Here is a 7,029-nt window from a genome sequence, read left to right on the forward strand (position 1 = left end):
CGGCAATACCCGCATAAACACAACGCCAAAATGTTAAAAAGTTCTAAGGAAAACCTACACGCAGGTCAGATGAAGGTAAAGTTTAGACATCCTTGTAAGTGCAAGTGACGGTCTTACCCGCACAATCACGAACAAGGAAGCCAAACTTAACTTACCATCTACCACGTTAAAAGGTTAACTTATGAACACTTAAAAAAGAAGAAAAACCTACACGCAGGTCAGATATAGGTCTGAAGTTAAAGCCATCCTACTAAGTGCAAGTGACGGTTACACCCGCACAATCACGAAAGAGGAAGCGAAAACTTTAGTCCATTATCAACCACGTTCAAAGGTTTAACTTAATGCCTTAGAAATTTCGAAAAGGAAACCTACACGCAGGTCAGATAGAGGGTAAAGATTAGCCATCCTACCAAGTGCAAGTGACGGTTTTACCCGCACAATCACGAGGGAGGAGGCGAAACTTTAACCCATCATCAACCACGTTCAAAGGTTCTTATTCTAAACACTTGGAAAATTGCTAAATCAAACTAAGTATGCAAGTCATAAGTTTATAAAGCAAGGAACCCAAGGAAGGAAATAACAATCTTATACGCAAAGAGATTAATATTTCACAATCAATTACAAGAATGGCTGGGTAACTACCCGCCTAAAAGAAATCTATACAAAGCTAAGTCTATCCTAGCAGCGGGAAGGGATCTTCAGGATCAGGCTTCAGGGCCACCTCCGCTTGGGCCAGCACCATCAGAGCGCGGCTGCCCAAGGAAAGCCTTAAGGATGTTTAGCCCATCATCAGCAGCAGCGACTTCATTCACCTTCTCCACCACTGGATGCGGGAAGGCAGCGTACTGATTCACAGCTTGGTCATAAGCAGCTTCAGTATTAACATTGAATAAAGGGAAGTTGGAGGGCGGAAAGCCTCTCTCAGCAAACCCTAGACCAAGCAGGAAGCCAGTCTTCTGCCCATCCTCATGAGAAGCGTTGAGGGCTGCGCTCATTGCATCGTCGTAAGAGGTCTCTGAGAGGACCTGACGCACAACCTACAAAAGAATACTTAGAACATTTTCTAATTACGAGCAGAAAGCGTAAAGAAAAAGAGGATACCTGAGGCAACGCTTCTCGAAGCAACCATTGGAGGGTAGCTTGACTTTCTTTACAAGCACGTTCGGCTCCGCTTTTATCAAGGTTGGCAAGTTGAACTTCCTTGGCGGCAGCTTCTTCGACGCTTTTGAGTTTCCTTTCAGTACGGTCAAGCACCCCCCTCTGGTCAAGGATCTCCTGCAGCTTCTTGGCATCTTCCATTGCCAAGGCGTCATGAGCATGCTGAAGAGCCTTTAATTTGCATTTAAGCTGCTCATTCTCTTCGCGAAGTGGCTCAGCAACAGCTTCAGCCTTGGCAGCCCTCTCAGTTGAGTTTCGCGCAGTCTCCTTGGCCAGCCGAAGCTGTTCATTCACAGCTTGGGCAGCCTTGGAGCGGGCCTCGAGTCGCGCCTGGACTTCAACCTCAAGGGCCTTGAATGCCTTCTCCTTCTCGGCTGCGGCAGCGGCCAACTGCCGGTTCTCCTCCCGAAGAGCCCGCGCTTCAGATATATCTTTGGCGCGAGCTGCTTTCAACTTGTCGTTTTCACGACAAAGCAGCTCGACGCGGGGCTGCGTTCGGGCCTGGAGAACCCGAAGCTCATTGGTTAGCCTACCCTCTTGGTAGCTAGCCATGGCTTCCCCCAACGCACCATGAGGAGCAGCGTGGCGAGCCCAGTCCACGCACTCCACAGGGGTGCGAAGGGTTGTTCCTCGGCGTATGTTCCATCTTGGAACATACACTTCATTGGAATCCGACACTGCAAAAGAAACAAAGGCAGTTAGGAAAAGATGATAAAAATATGTAAAGGAAAAAGAACCCTACGTACCTGTAGGGTCAATAACAGGCCGATAGCCGCCAAACCCATCACCTGAACCTAAAGGAAATCCATCCAACAGGTCAGGCAGACGGGAAGGTGGCATAGATCGGCGGGAAGCCTGGCGCATACCTGAAGGTCCGGCCGTCGGTGCCGGTGGCGCAGGTATAGTGGCAGCCGCTGTGGTAGCCATGGTTGGCGCCACCTCCTCAGCAACAGTAACCGCCGGCTCCGTGAAAGATGCTGTAAAAATTGCACTCACGGCCGGCGGAGACACCTTCTCAGCTGGAACAGCCTCAGGAAGGCTGGAACCAGCGGAAGCAGGCGTAGACGCCTGGGTCGATGCCTCGGGAAGGCTGACCGAGCCTACCGTCATTGGCGGGGGAATACTTGCTCCAACTCCACCCTGGAATGCGTCAACATCCACACCTACACAAGCAAAAGTGTTAGAAAAATTTATTTTAAACAACAAATCTAGACAAGAATTATGGGGGTACTTACGGGGTTTCTTGAGCTTGAACGCACGGACGAGCGGGGGCGAACCCGATGGAGCCGGCCTCTTGACACCGGTAACCGTCGTTGCCGCTGCCTCCTCGGAGGTGACACCTGCAGCCTCCGGAGCGGTGGTCTCTTCACCACCGGGCTTCCCCGCCACCTCTGCATTATCTGACTCCGAGTCAGATAGGACTACCGGGTCGGCCGTAGAGGCCACCTTCTCCTTGCCCTTCGCGACGGCAGCCTTTCTCTTCCGCACCAGTGGAGGACCTTCTGCGGATTCCTCAGAAGAAGAAATGTCATGAACTCCAGCAGCAGGCACAGCTTTGAGAGGTTCAGGGTAGAAGATAGGCTTACCTGGCCGACGGTGGCTCAGGATCTCTTGGCCTGGCGGGTAAACCTCCACGAACCGACCCGCAGTCTGCTCGAGGATGGGCAACTCGTTCTCGTCCAGAGCACGAGTACCCATCCGCGCAGGACCATCTTCCTCCCGCGGATTCAGGAGCGACTGAAGATCGTTACCCTCTGAAATCAACAAGAAAGTTAGAAAAAATCGTAGTCAGCAAAAAAGAAACAAGACATACCATAAGGGGTAGAGTTCGAACCATATTCAAGGACGATCGGAACCTTATCCGCATTCGCCGCCTTCCACACCCGGCTCATCCCCAGCATCACCATCGCCGACTCCGGAAAACGGAAAACCGGGGACTGGACCCGGGATATCTTCGAAAACCATTCCGCCTCCTCGTAGTTAAGGGCGGGAAGGTTCGGAAGCGCCTGGCCATTCTTAAACTTCATGGCGATGGGGACGGCGCGAGCGGATATGAAGAAGAACTCTCTTCTCCATGAGCGAAGACTCCGCTCGGTGGTACAAATCTTTAAACCCTTTATACGGGTTGTAAGAGTGTACCACCCCTGGATGCACCTCCAAGTGTAGAAGGTCATCAGACGGTCAACAAAGGGCTCAAGGCCCAGTATCCGGCACACCCACTCAAAGTGCCGGACCTTGGCAATGGCCATGGGGTGCACCTCTGTCAGGTGCACACCGTGCCTCTCCAGGACACGGTACACAAACTTTGTCAACGGAAACCTAAGGTTTCCGTAGACAAAGAATGCAGCATAAACCCCGATCTTGCCACTAGGGGCATCGTACACAGTATGGTGGGGTTCAGGAAACTCAGGCTCGAGAGACTCGAGCATGAACTTCCTGACGATATACTGGTACAGATCGACAGGAAGAGAACACTGGCATTCGCCAGCAGTCTTCTGATCATCAGTATCATGAGAAGACATGGTGGAAAAAAGAAAAAGATTTCAGAGTAAGGCTTTACTGAACAGAAAAATTTGCCGGAAATTACTTGAGAAGAAGAAGAAAGGTGAAAGTGTGAATTACAGATAACTCTCTTCCCCTTTATATAGTAATCGCAATTAATGCGGTGAATTTAATGCGGAGGAGAGAGAAATCAAAGGTGCAATGAAACTATGACACGTGGCAAAAAGCAGGCTGGCAACAGCTGTTGAAAGGACGTGTGCCAGTAATTTCGCGGCCACGCGCCAGAAAAATCACGCCCACGCGCCTGAAAAAGCGACTGGAATGACCATGTTCTGTCACGTCACCATAACTTCCTGCACGTCCTGACACAGTCAGAAGAAACTGTCGCGCGACGTTTCAGAGGTTTGGACTGTTCTTATCTTTTCACCAACTCTTCGAATTTCAAAATTCAAAATTCGAAAATATTAAAAAGTACGCGGGAAAATCCCCCCTTACCTTGGCAAACAAGTAACCGTAAGACGGATGCGGGTACAGTGTTAAGGCGAAACCCTTCACACACCTAGCACCCGCAGGGAATTGAAGCCAAGAAAACCTTGGCAAACAAGTAACCATAAGACGGATGCGGGTACAGTGTTAAGGCGAAACCCTTCACATACCTAGCACCCGCAGGGAATTGAAGCCAAGTATTCCTCGGCAACCAAGTAACTATAAGACGGGTGCGGGTACAGTGTAAAGGCAAAATCCTTCACATACCTAGCACCCGCAGGGAATTGACGCCAGGAATACCTTGGAAGTAAAGTAACCGTAAGACGAGCGCAGGTACAGTGTTAAGGCAAAACCCTTCACATACCTAGCGCTCCGCTGGGAATTGAAACCAAGAAGGATCTTCTGGGCAATGCTTGCGGAAACGGAAATAACATCCCCGCATAGCGGGAGCGTCGAGAACTACGTTGTTTGAAGCTCCAAGATGGAATTGGTGGTCTTAACATAATTGATCACTATGTTCGAAACTACCAAAACCTCATGGAAAATACATACAACTGGGACTCAATGCTCCTGACTTGCGAGGAGGTTACAGACCTACCCGCATCATACCCAAAGACCAAGCAGGAAACTCGGGCATTTCTGCAAGTGACAAGGACTTCCCATGGAAAACCTTACAAAACCCTTTTCAAAACCCTTTGCTTAAGTCCAAAAGTTCACCTCACTTTATTAAACACGCATGAGAAGAACATTGGACTGGGGGGACTTGAAGAGGTAGGTCCCAGCAGAGACCAGTTGGTCCCGCAAGACTCACCTTGAACAGGGTTGTCTGCGCAAAGGCCATCTGCTCCCGCAGGACCCACCATGCTCATAGAATCTTACGCGCAGTACGCAAGCTGTACACGCAGGGAAAGCCTCCCAATGGTGAAGTACCCCGCCTGTTCCCGCAGTTGCGGATACAAGCCATCAGGGAAGGCTACCCGCAGACAGCAGGGCTACACGTACAAGACTAGCTACTTCAGCAGTCACGTGAAGGCATGAGCAAGGCGGGAACAATCCCGCCCAAATGAGCCAGTCTGATTCTGAAAGATCTTTTGTACCATACCTACCAAGGTATGGATAGGACAGACGATCTGACCAGAACAGCCCATGAGCCAATCACAGGGTGACAGCTCACCGACAACAGTGCGAGGAGGAGCGCCCTCTAGTACTGTTTGTCACTATTAGCCGCTGCCTACTCACCAACCCTCACTGTGGAGCAGGCGCAGCCTACAGTTGGTGGAATAGTATTACTGTTGGCCGTAACCTATTCACCAACCAGCATGGCCTGCGTACAATCCACAGTCAGTGGGACGTGCATGGTCTACAGTTGGTGGAATAGTGCAGCCGACTTTATTACTGTTGGCTGTAACCTACCCACCAACCAGTATGGCCTGTACGTAATCCACTGTTGGTTGAACAGGAATACTATTCAGCCGGCTGTACCTTCTAGAAAACCTACCTTCGGCTATAAATACTCCAATATCTTGGAATGGTAAGATCATCTACAATCTCGTATAACTTACTTGATAACTGCTCTTATAGTATTCATATACTTTTATATTCAAAGAGCAATATAGACTGATTCTCACGCCGGAGGGTGGTCACAAGGAGGAACCCCCCCTTCTCAGTGACGAGCTTACGGTGTCTGTTTTGCAGGTTCCCTGAAGTACAACTTACTCTGCTGGACCTAACCTTCGTGGGAAACATTACCTGGCCCCCAGATTACCTATAATCTGCCCGGGGTTACTTAGTGTTTCTTCACTCATACTTATAGCAGATGAGTGGTAACGGTTGCTCCTGCCAAATGATTTAGTTCCGTACCACTATTCAATTAATGTGTTTCCGGTGATTAATTGATTGCACTATTTTTAATTGATGTAACCGTTCAAATCATGGCATTACCGTTCAGCTATTTTAATTGATCGAATAACAATTAATGGGTTGCATTCAACACAACTTAACCGAGGAAGTGAGGGCATTGGTAAGGGGTTTTTACGTCCTTAATAAGAGGGCTAATTACATATTTACCCATATTTAAAATTCAATTACATATTTCCCCAATCTCATAAGAAATGATCTAATTACCCTTTTCAATTCCTATTAAATTAAATAACCCTCAACTCAATAGGACATGATTTCTCTAACTTAAAGTCCCAAACACAGCATCACCATGACAATGCAAATGAAAAACACAGCTCAATCTATTCATAAGCACTCATACTATCCACAACACCATCTCCTTCCCACTTTACCTTCACTGTTTTTTCATTTGCAACAATAGTCTTCACACCATCCCATTTCTATTATTCCACCTGCAGATCAAGAGCAGGGACGGTGAAATCAAACGATGGTGGTTGAAAGGGGCTACAATTTTCGATTATGGTGGTGGCTAGTGGAGGTGGTTGCGATGGGTTTCTGATGCGGTACGGAGATGATGAAGATGGTGAACGGGGGTGGTGACGGGTGACGGATGTGTGTGCGGTGGAGAGTGACAGACGATGGTTGTGGTGTTAGGGTTGGGGTTGTTGGCTGGAAAGTAGGCGGAATGATGACGGTGGTTGTTCAATGTCTCATAATTTCATGGATTGTTGTTTAATTATTAGTGAGATTTGTTCTCTGTGATTGTTGGAAGGTATTGAGAATTAGGAAGAAGCTGATGATTAAAAGAGAAATTAGAAAAATATATAATGGCTTGTATTAAGGGTAAATTAGTAATATAATAAACGTTTTTTAATGAAATGGATAAATATGTAATATATATGTTTTAAAAATAGGAAATATGTAATTGAATTTTAAAGATGGGTAAATATGATATAAATTATCTTAGTAAGGGATATTTGTAAA

This window comes from Bidens hawaiensis, unplaced genomic scaffold, assembly GCF_021521415.1.
Source record: "Bidens hawaiensis isolate Kalapana, Puna unplaced genomic scaffold, B.hawaiensis_p1.1 tig00008086_1, whole genome shotgun sequence".
Taxonomy (NCBI): domain Eukaryota; kingdom Viridiplantae; phylum Streptophyta; class Magnoliopsida; order Asterales; family Asteraceae; genus Bidens; species Bidens hawaiensis.